General features: G+C 48.1%; 1 protein-coding gene across 1 annotated transcript in view; it reads left to right on the top strand.

Annotated features, from left to right (window-relative positions):
- Positions 1-2932: 2932 nt before the first annotated feature.
- Positions 2933-15676, top strand: part of FOXN3 (forkhead box N3) — a 214243-nt gene continuing 201499 nt past the window's right edge. The window contains exon 1 of the mRNA XM_065635756.1: positions 2933-3007. The gene's annotated coding sequence lies outside the window, so the exon portion shown is untranslated. The remainder of the gene's footprint in view (positions 3008-15676) is intronic.

The raw sequence follows: 15676 nt of genomic DNA on the forward strand, positions 1-15676 counted from the left end.
CTGTGCACCAGGGCTGCTCTGGGGGCTGTAAGCTCTTGGGCCAAGAGGCCAGAAATAACCCAGGAGCCGCCAGCTGGAGAGCCTGTATTTACAGACTCTCCAAGAAAACAAGGCTTCATAAAAGACTTGAAGGAGAATTAGACATGGGAAAACATTCTACAGCATAGATCATAAATTCTCCTCCGTTTGGAGAGAGGTAAGAACTTAATCTCCATTAATTTCATCCGGCAGATGCAGATAACAAAGCGGCCCTCTGCATGGGAGAGTTAACAATGCTAAGGCTGATACGGAGAGACAAGATGCACTTGGAGACATAGGAAAAATGCATCTCTCAGAAAGTTTCCACTATTAGTATTTTTCCCTTGCAAATGTGGGTCTTCTAAAACACTCTTTTCTTTAGGAAGGATCTAAATGAAGAGGAGGTGGGAAGTAGAGCTACAAAGCATGTACGAAAGCCTCAAATACATGAGTGGGAGGAAGGAGGAAGAAATGAAAGAATAATGAAGCTTGCATCACTGGGAGCAAACAACAGAAGAAAGGAAATGCATGTACTTGTGGCTAAATTTTGCAGGAACTTAGGCTGAGGTTTAAAACTGCTGTGGTTAGCATAGATACTGGCACAGAGTAATTCAGATGACCTGATCAAAGGACAGAGAAATGCTACTACTGATTTCATTAGGAAAATTACTTGGCTTAGAGTTAATGGGTAAGCACAGGAAGAAATGCCTTCTTTATAACATCGACAAAGAGTAGCCCTGCAAAGGGTAATTGGCACTTGCAGTGTGTACGAGGATTATGTGATTCGAGGTTTCCTTGAATGGGGCCAGATTTTGGCCTTTGTGGAGATTCCTGTTGGCATCTGCAGGATTTCTACTTGTGGTGATGTTGCAAACAGATATCTCTATTTTTAAAAACAGTTAACAGATGCCTTGTTATTAACGTGGTGCCCAGAGTTCCCAGATCTAGCTGCATTGTTAGCTAAGCCCAAATGCTCAGCTCCTGTTGGGGTGTTTTCATTCAAACTGAATGAGATATTTCTACCTGGAGAGCATCTCCAGTGGCCGCCACGCCAATGGCTCCCCATCTAGCCTAGGAAACAAGCCTGGAAAAGGATCCTGGGATTGGGTTTATTCCATGCCTTCCAATTTTTTGTCAGTGCTTTGCTGTGAGGACACTCTTAGGCATTTGGCGAGCAGGGCTGATCTCTCCTGCTACAGTCCCAGGTGTACTGCAGAGCAGTCAGTAGAAAACTTTCAACCAAACAGAACAATGGACCTGTCTTATGCAGGAATCCTGTGGCATGGAAACACCTCTGTCCCCATGTCACCAAAACCACCTACAAAACGAAAACTGTAACTTTGCTCAGCAAACCCCAGGGTTTTATATTCACCTTGGAATAAACTGAGCCCATCCATCCATTGAAGAGGCGACTGTCAGGGCAGCAACAGGAGGTGACGGCCATCTGCACAGCCGAGCAGTGCCCAGGGATATAGCAGGGACCAGGGGGGGCAGGGAGGAGTTTCATGCCAGTGATTTTTACGAATGAAAGGGCTGAGCTGCTACTTCAACCCATGATGGCTTTTCAAAATCCATCCTGAGACAGCAACAAAAAGGGCAGAGGAACGATATTTCCATTGCCTTCTACCAGTAAAGCTGTACTTGATAACAGATGCAAAAAAAAATCCATTTTTTTTCAATTCTTACAATCAAAGTTCAGAATTGCTACTTTTTGTATATTGTTGACCTCCAAAAGTTGCAATATGCTGGTGCAGAGTCTGAGTTTCTTTGTGTCATGGTAGGTCTGGGGTTGTGAGCCCTGCACAGCTGAGTAGTGGAATTTGGGTAGGCAGGAAAAAGGGCTGGCTCTGGATCTGCCCTCTGTCCAGACTCAGTGTCAAGGAAAGGATGTATCTTATCCCATCCCAAACTAGTCGTTCCCACATTATGGCAAAATAAATCTAAAGGGACAAAGCTAAGCTTTTCCAATAATCACTACAGCAATCGCGTGTACTTTGAGTTGTCACTCTATAGGGTTGGAGAAAGGTAAATCTACAATGAATAATTAAATGCCCTTTACAGGCTTGACAGTTCCTGGGGCATGTGGCAGTGCTGACGGTACCAGCTCTCTCTGAGACCCTGCCAGACGGGTCCCAGTTCAGCCCAAAGCTCCGTCTCCCTTGCTTTCATGGGAGCAAGGCAGGAGAGGCAGCAGGAGCAGGCTGGGATGGGGGCTGCCAAGGGCAGGGGTGTGAGGAGGGGGCGGCAGGCTGCACCCGCGGTTCTGCGAGCTTCCCTGGCTTGGAGAGTTTTCTCTGTTATTTGACGGTAAAGAATACAGTATAACGAGGTGCCAGGCTGGTAAACCGCCCACAAATGTAACAGTGTTAGCTCTGCACACCTCGGTTTCCGACACATACGAGCGGCTCCAGTGACACGGAGGTCGCTCCCGGCCGCAGCGGGAGGCCCAAGGCGGGCAGGCGCTCACGGGGGTCGTGCCCCCCTGGGCGGTGGGACGAGAGCAGGCAGGGCTGGCCGCCCACCGCAGGGGTCAGCAGGGCCGGGCAGCGGCAGCACCCCTGTGGGACAGCGGGCCCGAGCTGCGGGAAAAGGAAAAGGAAGAGTGCGACCGGCCGTGCGCCGCCTTCCCCAGCCCCAGGCCAGCTGTGTCCCCGCGCACCCGCAGGAAAACTTCCCCCGGGGAGCGGCACCCCCCGACTTCCCGCCCCCGCGCGTCCCCCTCCCGAAGTTTCGTCCGGGGAGGCCCAGCCAGGTCCCCGCCGCCAGCTCCGGCAGGCAGCCCGGCGGGGCGGGGCGGGGCGGGGCGGGCGGGCGGCGCTAGGGCCCGGCGGGGCGCGGCGCCGCCGCCGGGGGTGGGTGGGGGGGCGGCAGGCGGCGCGGGCTGCGGCTGCTCCCGCCGCGGGGCGCGGAGCGGGGCGGCCGCGGGGAGCACCCACCCCCGCGGCGGCGGCGGCGGCGGCGGCGCGGAGCTCAGGGCCGCGGCGAGGAGGTAACGGCCGCGGCGGTGGCGTTTCGCGGTGTCATTGGGAGCGTGCGCGTGTTGCGTGCGGGTGGGTGCCAGCCAGCCCCCGCGGCAGCCGCCGCCTCCGCGCCCCGTCGCTGCCGGGGCAGGCAGCCCCGGCCAAACTTTTGGGGCCGCTGTCCGCCGCGGGCGGGGAGCGCTGCCGCGCCGGCGAGTTAGTCGGGGCTGCCCCGTCCCGCCGCACAGCCCGGACGCGGAGGGCGGCGCGGAGGCGGCAGCCCGGCGGGGAAGGGCGCCCCGGGGCGAGCAGGACGCGTGCGGGGCGGCCGCCGGGCCGCATCCCGGGCGGGCTGTGCCCCGGCAGCGCCGCCCCGCCGGCTCCGGCCCCGGCTGCGCGGGGCGCCCGGCCGTGGCCGCGGGGGACGCGGCGGCTGCAGCCCCGGCGGGCGCTGTTGGGGCAGCGGCGCGGCCACCCCGGCGTCCCCCTTTTGTTCCTACGCGCTGCCGGCTGTTAGATCCGCGCCCGGGAAGGAGCCGCTCGGTACTTCCCGGGCTCCGTCCGTGCCTGCACGCACGCCTGAAGGGCATCCTCCGGTGGGGCTGGTCTGTCAGAGCCGCCGGGAAGGGTATTTTCCTAATTTCACGTCAGCGCCCCTTCGCCTGCTGTTCTTCAGTGCAGCCTCTTAACTTATCTGGAGTTACCATGAATTAATTTATTCACAATATATGCATGTGAGCCTGCACCCTGGAGAAGGATTTCCTTATTAACCTGCCAACTACACTGCGGTCAGTTGTTATTTATATTATCAGACATATGTCTGTGAAAATCCGTTTGCACGGCTACGGCACGGCTGCTCTTACAACCCAGTTTACTGAAACTTTAATTGCAGCAGGCGATGTTTTACTGTGGAGCCATTTACGTCAGAGCAGACCGTTACTCCGGTGGGATAGCGGCGTCTCTTAGACGATGGTTTCTCACGCAGGGCGGGCTCGTGCTGTTTCATGGAATGAATCAGAAACAAAAAATGAACAAACAATGAAAATGAGTTTGTGCAGTATTGAAAAAAAAAAATCAACATGTGAACATCTGTTATGGGCACGGTAAATCGGGCACCAAACCCCCAGTTTTCTCCAGCAGAACTCACGTATCAGCCGGTAAACAACATAAACTCTGATCACTTTGCAGCTGAAAATGTAAGGCCTTGCAGCCCTGGCTGCCGAAGCGTTACGTGTCATTAAAGTAGCTCTCTTGGAGGAGAGGGACTGTCCCAGGAGCTGTACGATCTATAAACACTTTTCTGATTGGTTTAAAAATTTAGACACAGGAAGCGGATGGTATCTAATAACAGACAAGTGGAGACACTGTTGTCATGGAAACTGAGAAGACTACCCCCCCATTTATTTAAAAAAAAAAAAAAGAAAAAGAAAAAAGTCTGCATATCATCAGAAATGCCTGCAGACCGCCTTGGCTGCTGTTGCCTTTCCCACAGCATCTGTTGAAACCTGAGAACGTGCCTGTCAAATCAAGGTCATTTTACAGTAAAACCCTGTGCCGTCGTCTCCCCTTTTCCCTCTCCGGACGTTGTCCGGCACTTTCCACCCAAGGAGGGGTTTGACAGACAGGGCCCCCCTCCCATGCGCCCGCCGGGCTGCCCTGGGCATGGGGGGTGTCCTGCCCCAGCCAGGCTGCTGCTGGGGGGCTGGTGAGGGGAGGAAAGGCTCAAAGCAGCGGGACAAAGGGGGTTAAAAAAATAGTATCTGGGGATGACTTTTTTTTTTTTTTTCTTTTTTTTATTAAATCAAATGACCAGGCCATGTTTCTTTCTGTGGGAGTCTATGGACCTGGGAGAGAAAGCTGGGATTGATTAGATCTCCCTCTGTTCCTCCTCATTTCAAACTTGTATTATAACGTAATGATTTGGTCTTGAATATTAAGGCCATTTCACAAGTCTGCTCTGCCTGCAAAAAAATAAAAAAAAGGAGGCAAATGGCTATGGGAAACCCTGTGCAGTTGCTTTAAAAAAAAAAAAAAAGTCACCGTTTGGCTATAACATGCTATTTGAGGACAAAAGCAGAGATACGAGAATAAAATATACTTCATTACCAATGAATGCAGCATGAGAAAATCAGACTATTATTGTGGTAAATTGAAGTTTTACTTTGCTGGACTATTGAAAGTTTATTGTGTGTGAAAAGAGACAGCTATTTTGCTTTTGGAGCAGGAGAGAAGAATTTCACAGCAAACTCACAAGAAAGGTTTTAGTGTTTATGCTTATTTTCTTGGGCAGCAGCCGCCGTTGATTTCAGATGTTTGTGAGGGAGAGACATCTTTGAGTATTCACTGCGTTTTCTCTGAAACATTTCGTTTTGTTGCTCTCCTTAATCTTTATTTTGCAGTGACCAAGATGAGAAAAAGCACTTGAGTGCTTTACCCACTGTATAAATCATCGCTTTGAAACCTTAAATGAGCAGTTCGACCTCTGTTACCTCTTCAGTTGCGTATTTCACTTTTTGCGTTATTATTCCTTAAGAAAACCTGAGGCTGGTGAGCAGGTCTGGTGGATCAGGAGGTAAATCTTGCAGGGCGCTGAGGCGAAGGCGCTCAGCGCCTGTTCCACCCACACCTTTGGATCTTGCCATCCAAAAGACCCAAAGCCTGGCTTTAAAATCTGGCTGTGGCCAGAGCAGCCTAAAGGGATGGTGAAGTTGGAGGGGGCAGCACCTGCTTTTGCTGGAGGGTCCCCACTGGCTGCCGGGCTGGGGTGGCACCGGGACCCCCTTCTGCTGCGAGCGGGCGGCCGGCGGGGAAGGGCTCACGTCTGATTAGCCAGATGCTGCTTTTAATTGCTGTGGAGTTCGAATGGAGAAAGTTTGGCTTGGTAGCGAAAGTGTGCTTGCTTCTAGAAGGGAATTTCCTGTTGTCGGGAGCGCCCTTATCTGCAGGAAGGCTGGCTGGCAGGAAGCGTGTCTCTTACTTGTTTTTACACGGTGAAGGAAATGAGTTGGATTAGGTACTTTCACGATTTTACCCTTCATCGTCTTCTGTATCTGTGCTACTCTGTTTATATCTAATGGTTTAGTTTGTAAAAGTTTTCTGATGTCAGTCACTCCTGAGGGAAATGCAAGAAGTTAAATGATTGCGTTGTCCCGTCATTTTTTTGCCATTATAAAGAAACACCCCACCAACCTCTCTGAGCCACATTTTCAAAAGTATCCAATTTGCAATTTATACCTTTTGAGCCTCATTAATGATACGTAGAGAGGCTTTCCCTCCTTCCCCCACCCCCCGCCCCTTAGAATGAAAGATCAAAAAATGCACCAGTTATTTTACTAATAGGAGCAGTCCTTACACTTCTGAACCGCCTTTCATCATGGATCGTAAATCACTTTACAGAAATTCATTTTTAATATCCACAGAAGTTGTATGAGCATAGGAAGCTGAAATGTAGCGTTTCACATAGACTGCCCAAACTTGCAAGGCAAATTAGGAGCAGAGCTGGAAGTCAAATTAATTGCCCCTTAATTAGCAATTGCTAGTGGATTCAAACTTTGAAAATGTATCTGCCTTTCCCGAGTGCACTCATGCTAAAGTGCCAGTGCAGTGTGTATGTATTTGGGATGCGGGGCTAGGGGTTAGAATATAAGCAGTGGTTCCACAACATGCCAGTTGTTTACTGGTCCCTGTCCAGCCTGGCGTGGCTGGGATGCCTGGTTGGAAGCTTGTAAGATTAGACGCAGCTTTGGACGAAGGTTCAGACTAAAGGCAAGGGCTGGGTTTTAGGTCATTGTGTTCTAGTAAGCAGGAAGGTTCAGGGAGATAAACATTATTTCTCCAATTTTGACTCACAGCAGAGTATTTATGGCGTTAAGCTGAACTTTTGCAGAGGGTTTTGAGGAGGAAATGTGAAAAAGTTACATAAACTTGTAAGAAGCTGCCTGGCATGCTGAGCAGCTTCAACTAGTGATTTCTGGCATAGGAGGTGTCTTGGTGTCAGGAGCCGTGTCTGGCAGAAGAGGCTGCCAGGGCTGTCCAGAAGTCTAAGCTGGGCTCAAACGGGGCTGTCCTGGCTGATGCTGGAATTTGCCTGTTTGTGACTTCAGACATAACACAGTGCAGCACGGCTTTGGCCACAATTTTGAAATATTTCTAATAAAACCACATTTGGCTTGTTACCTGCTCTGATGGCCAAGGCAAAGTAAAACTGTAACAAGAATAAGGGAGGTGGGGGGGAAGGTTCCAACAAAACAGCATTTCATTTAAATGTAAAAATTACAGCTGTGTTTTTCAGTCAGCTGATGCTGGGAAACCAGCCTGAAGCTCAAAGGCAAGGCAGTTTTTGGGAAGTGACTCTCTCCTCAGCTTTGGAGATCCTGCTCCATTTAAGGTGCCTGAAGTTCAGCTGCCAAGCATCAGCACAGCTTAAACCCTCCTTCACTTCACTGTAACGCATTAGGTGCCTTTAGCAGTCCTGGGACTTTTACCTGGTCTGGACAGAAGCTGGTTTTCTAGCCTATGGTTTGCGCCTTGGCTGCCTGCATAGCCCACAAAGGAGCGAGGCTCCCTGCACCCTACTTGTCCCCCTTGGGGATGGCATGAAGTGATGGGATAGCGCTGTCTGGAGGAGGCTGGAGATAGGGGTCTGTGGAATGGCTAAAACTCATCACGGCTGGACCTGTGACTTTCCAGTGGTTCAAGTCATGCAGGACCCGCTCGCTTGCCAGCGGACAGTTTTTTCCTGCCTCTCTTGGGCAGGAGCAGAAGTGAAATGTTACGGTGTTTTGCAGCTCTCCCTAAAGCTCATCTACTCTGTAACGTCTGCAAAAAATTGGACAGGCTAACTCTGCTGGAGGTAATACTTCTGCTGGTTATGCTGGACAGTTTTTTGTCGCTCTTTCCTTTTATTCCTCTGTCTGTAGTCTAAAAGTCTCTCTGCTGGAGATGATCTTTCTCCGTGTCGGCACTGACTGCGGGACAGATGGACGGCGAGGCCGTGACCCGTGGTCAGAGTTGGAAGGTGCCACTGAATGGAAAGATCTGCCTAGCTGTTTGACACTGTTGTGTTTTTTTTAACATTAGCAGGCATTTACATCAATACAATGAAATTTCCAACACTGGATGTTTTTACCTTTTACTGAAAATAGGTTAAAACCAAATAAAAATAGATATTTAAGGACCAAGGTGGTTTGGGCCCACACCTGCTTCTTCCTTTGCCCACCTCCCACGTGCCAGGTTGTGGTGGGACCCTGTCTGTGAACTCTGGTCAGGCCAAGTGGAGGTTCCGCGGTGGGAACCCAATTGCCACGCGCTTACCTGCTGCTATTTGCTGATGCGGCACGCTCACCCTGTCTGGGCTCACTTACTTTTGTTGCGAGAAAAATATACCAGACCTCCTAACAGACCGGGCTTTACGTACAGGGCAATCCAAGCTCGATTCCGGAAAGCATTTCACAGAGTGTCAGCGTTTTTGGAAATTGCTTCTTAATACTGTATGGCAAAGCCGTTGCTCTTTTTAGTGTAGTTCTTTGCAAGACCTGCACCCACCGTGCAGAACCGAGCCGTGGCCTCGTGTCTCCCATGGCCTTGCCTCCTGTCTGAGCCTCACCGGGCTCCCCAGTATACAGCTGCTTTTTCTTTTTTTCTCTTGGGTTTCGTAGAGGCCAACCTTTTCCCTGGATAAAGTCGGCTTCTGGCACAGGGAGCAGATATGAAGTCCCCAGCCCGAGCCGTCCCTGCAAACCCGTGCTCGGTGTCGCATCCCTCAGTAAGATCTTCTCGTTGCCAGTTTAATTGCTGGCCAGGCTTGCTGTGGAGAGGAGCAGACACATTAGAGGGGTTACAAGAGGTCATTAGAGATGAGACGAAGCTGAAGGTCCGACCCATCCAGATTTAACTGGATTAAATCTCATTTTACCCCCAACTCCAACTTGTTTTGATCTGAGATCATTTGTAGAAACTACCCAATTAATATGTTAATTTTAACACCAGATTTTGTAAAGCTTTTTTGTTGGAGGTGGAGAAGGGATCCAAATGTTTTTATCCTATTTTTATCATTATCTTCACTGAGTTTTTCTCACTCTGTGCTTTGCAGAGAGGAGCAAAATTTTAATAATTCACTAATATACTTTCACTTCATTAACATTTTATCGTTCTGGCATTGTGCATATGGTGAACTCCTTAGTACTCTCCTTAAGGGCCTGATCTTGCCCTAAGACTCTCACATTCCTCCAGGTGTGGAAAACCCTAAATGCAGGTACTTTTTGGAAAGAACTTTTCTCTTTTTCCAGTAGATAGTAAATTGAACAAAACATGCAAGATTGTTTGTGGTGTTTGTTTGTTTTGTTGTTGTTGGTTGTTTTGTGTTTGTGTTTTTTTTTTTTTTTCCAAAATGGAAACATTTTTACAAAAATAGTAGTGGTAGTTAGGTTGAAACCATTAAGTGCCGAGCCTCCAGCCATTACAAGGCTTGAACAGTGTGAAGACAGAGGGTGTTATTGTGGTATCATTTGCATCATTTTACATTGCAGCATGTTTGGTTTAAGCAGACATTTATAATGGTATTAAAATGGTTATCAACCTTTCCAGATGCCTTCCCTGGGATAGCACTGCTTGGTATTAGGATGTAATCTTGGTGATTAAGTACACAAGTTTGCAGGTGTGTGCCCATGTTGTGTTAAACCCGTGCTTTTAAATTGTGTCATAATCTGAAATTGGGTATTGAAACTTCCATGGTGACTCCCCTTCCTTTTTTTTAAAAAAAAATTTTTTTTATTTTTTGTTTTTTAATAGCATAAAATAAACCTCTGAATTAGTGCGTGATTTGTTACTGCTAATTAAGTACTATTAGCACACCAAATTACATCAGGCATATTCAGAAGGCATAAGAAGCCGAGCATGGCTGAGGGCGGACAATGTGTAGGTACAGGAGATTTGAGAGTGGAAAGGAAACCTCTGGGTTGTGAGCAGCAGAGAACTAAGGGCCAGGTAAGAATTTCAGGGGGTTGTGTGTATTGTAAAGAGTGTGGCTGTTGGGAGACTGGAGGACAAGAGATCACAGTAATAAATGCAGGAGATGTTGAGGGACCTGGCTGGGGATTTTTACTTGTCAAGTGGAATATATTTGCTTTTGGAGGTACCAGGACAGAAACTCATCTCTTGTAAATTGGTATAGTGCCATTTGAGCTAGTGGAATTACGCTGATTTACACCAGCTGATAGTCTATCCACTGGTAATACAAGTAGAGTGAAAATGTGAAGGATGGGAGAACAAGATGAGGTTATAGGCCTGAGCAGCAGGGAGGGTGGAAGTTTGTTCAGAAGTGAGAGAGGATGGGCAAGTGAAGAGGTTTGGTAGGAAAGATCAAAAGGTCCATTGCAGCTATATTGGGTTTGGTTTGATGACAAGATGCCTGGCCAAGAGATGTCGGCAAGGCAGTCTGAGACACGGGCTTGGCTGGAGAGTTGGTGACGGAAAAGTACATTTCTTATTGGCACAGTAGTGACTGATGTGTGAGTGAATAAGATCACACACAGGGTGAGGGGGCAGTAGGGGGGAAGACCAAGGCCAAGGCCACAGCAGGAGCCAGGGGAAAAGTGAAAAAAAAACCAAACAAAAAAAGCCAAGGCCACAGCAGGAGCAAGGGCGGTGGAGGCAGGGAGCAATCACTAGACCAGGATGAGGAGGGCCAGAAGACAGCATCTCACAAAGCCAAGGCAGGACAAAATTGCCATCTAGAAAGGGGAACAGAACAAACTTGTGGAATATTATTTAGAGTTGAGAAGAGAAAGGGAATGGCATTGACTTATTTAGAGACATGAGCTGTGAATAATCTCTACTACAATTAGTAAACTTTGAAAAGCTGAGCTATAAATGAACTACATCATAACTGATATGTCTAATTTTTTTTTCCCCATCTTCTGTTGTCACAAAGTAGGCTCATGTGATGGTGCAGCAGACCTTAATGTCCTGGGATGGTTATGGCAGCGTGGCTAACAGCTGCTGCGGTGGCCGCTCTGTGCCAGGCTCTGCACCCCGCTTCTCCAGGGGCGCAGTGGCCACGTCCCCCCCGGGTCACCCCGGCACCTCCAGCTGGGCGCTGCGCCTGCCACAGGCAGGGTCGGGGGGACGCGTCGCAGTCAGTTCGTTGCTCAGGAAATTCCAACAAGTACCAGGAAGTCACAGGGTTTTGATTATACCAACATTGTCGCTGTGGTTGCCGTACCCCAGTTACTAGACACCGTGTGGGGGGAGTGGGTGGTGGTGTTGCAAGCACCCCTGGGTTTGGGGGGCTAGAGGGGTGGTGGCTGGGTTCCCCCACAGCTCTGCCAACGTCTGGCGGGAGCAGGGCTGGGGTGTGATGAAGCCTGTTTAAATACTGTTTCACTATTTAAAGGGTGACTACAAAGAAGATCGAGACCCCCTTTTTACAAGGAGTCACACAGAAAAGACGAAAGGCAGTGGGTGCAGGTTACTCCTGGGGAGATTCTGTTTGAACACGAGGGAAGTTTTTCATGATGAGAACAATCAGCCATTGGAATAATCTCCCCAGGGAAGTGGTGGATTCCCCAACACTGGACACTTTTATGATTCAGCTGGACAGGGTGCTGGGCCGTCTTGTCTAGACTGTGATTTTGACAAGAAAGGTTGGACCAGGTGATCCCTGCGGTTCCTTCCAACCTGGTATTCTATGATTCTGTGAAAATGTTGCAGCTTCGCCTTGTGTTCTGACAGAGCGAGAGGTCTCACTCTGGATGTATTTTGCTGTGGAGTCACTTTGTGCAAGGAGGAAGAAAATGCAGCCTGGAAAAATGAGGGAAAATGTGGAAAAAATGACTAATAATGTGGGGGAAAAAAAAAAGGCAAAAATGTGGAAATTAGGGAAGTGCGCTAGGTTGATCACCCTTGTTCACAAGCAGGTCTCATTACCGACGCAACTGCAACCCATGTACAGTCTTATGGCCTACTGTAGAGACTGGAAACAGCCTGACTAGAAATAAGCCTGGCTTAGTTGTACCAAGACAAGAAAAAATAAGAAAACAGTGTCAAAAGTGAAGAGTGAAGTGCTTTTTAAAAATCTTGTTGTTTGTAAGCCAGGGTGGCATTTCTGAAGGATGGGGACATTTCCATTTGTGACTCTGTTGGTCTCCCTGTTCAGCACCTCAGAAGCAGCCAGCCTGAATTGGCAAGTCAGCATCTTTAGAAACAGAAAATATTTTGGCTTCTTCCCAAGAGGAACGATTTCTTTCTTTACTGGTTGTATCAAAAGCACGTGTTGCTGTGGTTGCAGCAGTTTGAGGGGAAAAGCTGAACATCTTGAAGCTAAAATAGCTGAGAGACCGTTCCCGGGGAAAGGAAGGAAAGATGTGGAGGGCTCAGTGGCGCGGTAATGGGATGCCAGGCCTTTCACCACAGGTCACTCGGTGGGTTGTCTCCAGAGAGCAGTAGCTACCCTCTGGCAATGGCTGTCGGTGGTTGCAGAGCCGAGGGGCTTCTGGTCCCACGTGGCCACCAGGGTGCTGAGGAGCAGCTCACCGGGGCTCAGGCTGTGGCCTTGCTCGGGTTCCTCGTGGGTTGGTGATGGGGTCCTGCACCCTCAGAAATCACCGACAGCGATGAAAGACCATGGCTGTGGGGTCAGGCTTCCCAGCGCTGGCACCTGTGCCGTCAGGTTGGAGGGTTGTACGAGGGTGTTGAAGAGATGCTACGGATGAGGAAGGGGCCAGGCACAATTATATAGCCCTTGAACCCCTTATTGAGGGGATAATTTCACAGTACTAGCAGCAAAGGCTTTTCTACCAGAAAAGCAGTGTTATTGTTTGTTAAGGGGCTGCATGAAACAGCCTTTGCTGTGTTGATTGTATGAGTAGTATCAGTCTTGCCCAGTTGCCCGTTCTCCCTGAGGGGTTTACGGCCCAAGCTGGTGGACTCTGCCTGCTCCCCATGTGGGCTGCTCTTGGTTTATTCAAACCGTGCTTCCTCCCTTCTTACTTTTTTCTGTAAAGTGCTTTCTGCTCAAATGAGGATGCCTGTTCACGGTTGAGGAATTGCTTTGAAATCTGGAACAGGATTTTTTTTTTCTTTAGTAATTTTTCAATTTTGAATTTGTGTGCAGTCTTGCTTACTACTATTAGCTACTGCTAATTGTGTGGGGTAAGAGCTGGGACCACAGAGCAACAGGGATCCCAAGCACCCTGCTCTGTCATAAACATAGTGTGGGAGAAAGATTTTCCTTTTGACTCCGAAAACCTGCAGCCTGAATAAGGTATTTGGAGCAAAAAATTGCTCCACTGTAGAATCCTATACACCAATATAATTATTTGTCCTGCGTTCATATTTTATACACTTTAAGTTCCCGTCACCTGCTAACAACATACAAACATTGGGGAAATTTGGAGGGTATGCACAGTATTATTGGCATTCCTCAAGCAGCTGCTACTGGCCTGCTCATGTTCTGCGAATTTCTTACTGTCAAAAACACTCTCAGCACATGAATGAATGGGCAGGAAACCAGCTAAATATTGATTAATATAGACAGAAACTGCCCTCCCGCCTCTTGCTCATTCAAAACAACGACGACAAGGTCAGGCAGCAGGATTCGGCTCATGGGCTGTTGGGAATACCTTGTTTTATTTCAAAGGTAGAGCTTTGTTTTGATGGAGACACCCAGGTATAGTGCTGGGAATGAAGCTTTTGTTCCCAAACTCAAAGGAGCAGAGGTTTAGCCCAGGTGCAACATCTGTAGGTGAGGAAGTGTCTTGATTTGTACAAGTGTCGAAGCAAGCAGCATGGCACTTTGGAAAATATAGCCAGTCATTCCTTCTGGTGCCAGCGTGGGCATAAACGCTGGCAAAAACTGACGCTTAACCCTTTTCTGATAGTCTTAGCTGATTTCAGTGAGGATTTTGCCTGAGCAAGTAGCTTGGTATTTGATCACACAGATGGCTGATGTCTAAAGTCCACTTTCATTTATTCATGAGGAGCTCCCATGGGATGCAGTGGTGGTTGCAGTTTTATGGATGCAGAATTTGATGCTCCATTGCCCTCACTGATACAGTGATGGTGATGATGGTTATAATTAATTTGTATTCCAGTGGTAGGTAAACAGTGTTACTATTTGGCTCTTTCCCAGACTTCCTCGCTCTCTCAAGTGCGTTCCCCATTGATACCAAAGGTGATAGATGTGAGTATTCCCACTCTGGCAGTGTGAGTGATGCACTTTGCATCTGCTATGGAGCCAGCAGATGATAAGACCTCTTTATACACAGATATGCCGCAACATAGATTTATGTTGCTGTACCTGTGAAATCTGTATCTGGTTATGAACAACATGCAATCTATTACTCGTTTTTGCAAAATTCAACACTTTACCAGCCAATGAAGTGAGGAGCAATGGGCCCAACTTGGCCCCCTGGGTGCAGTGTATCAGCCGTTTCTGACTTGCAGACCCTTAAGCCCACAGACTGATCTCGAAGCCTTGTGGCTACGGGAGCGAGTGAAGGTGGGTTGCCAACAGGTTTGTCTTATGGTGATAAACTCTGATGCCTAATGAGTGAACCCAGGTAGAAGCCTTTCCCTGAGTTAGCGTACTCATCAGGTCTCTGTCTCAGCCACCGTGCTTTACAGAACCGCAAAGAGCTAGTTGTCGTTAAATTTAACTTTAATTGGCTAAACTTGCTAAGGAGGAGACAGGCAGACAGACAGACATGGACAGCAGGATGATCGAAGCCTTTTTTAATAGTCAATAAAGCTAATCCCCTTCCTGTGAAATGCCTAAGTAGCAGCCAAAAAAACTGCTTTGTCTATGAGCTGCAGAAGAAGGAAACATGGTTAGATTACAGAAATACGTGTAATGAGTTTATTATAATACATTAATTACCACTGCCAGTAGTTATCCTTCATTATTAAAGCAACTTCCTGCAAGGTAAAATAATGAAATGTATGTTTTAATATATCTTTGTCAGTCAGAAGCCCAAGAAGAGATTCCTGTTCCACTTCTATCTTGTGGTATGAAGTGATGCAACTGCACTGAAGTCAGAGGTGGATAGATGGGGAGAAGGCAGCTTCCTTTTTTACTAGAGAGCTTTAATGCAAAATTGTTTTATTTCTGCACATTAAAGTTAATAACACAGCAAGTGTATTTTGAAGTTAAGTCTTTCGAGGATCTCTGTGTGTTAAATAACTGCAAACAAACTTTATGGTCACTCTGTAGGCCCTCATGATATATCATTTTGAGCTGCCTTCTATCTATTACGCTTTATCTGCCTGCAAAATCCATTTCTAATTCGGGCCATATCTCCTTTGCGATCACTTGCCAGAAATCTATTCCCAGGATTCTCCTTATTTTAGTGAAATATCTCTGCTTCAGCACCTTTCCCAAGGTGGCTGATCTAATCACGGCACTATCAGTTATCACTTCTCATTTCCTTTGCTAGCTCTGTCAAATGCAATGCACAGCCTAACAAAGTGACATTCAAATACTCCCAGCGACCAAAGCTATTTCCTTCTCTTTTACTCTGCAAAACGGGAATTGTATGTGGCTCCTTAAACACGTGCTCTTCGCTCCAGGAATGTGACTTGTAAAGTGCACTGTGAGAAGAGTTAAGCAGATGAAATAGCTGCCTCTTTATTTATTGCAGGTAGGTTCCTTTATAGCGATCGTCTGGATATTAAACGTCACATCCACAACCTCTTTTTTCAGG

The sequence above is a fragment of the Caloenas nicobarica genome, chromosome 5 (genome assembly GCF_036013445.1).
Source record: "Caloenas nicobarica isolate bCalNic1 chromosome 5, bCalNic1.hap1, whole genome shotgun sequence".
Lineage (NCBI taxonomy): Eukaryota > Metazoa > Chordata > Aves > Columbiformes > Columbidae > Caloenas > Caloenas nicobarica.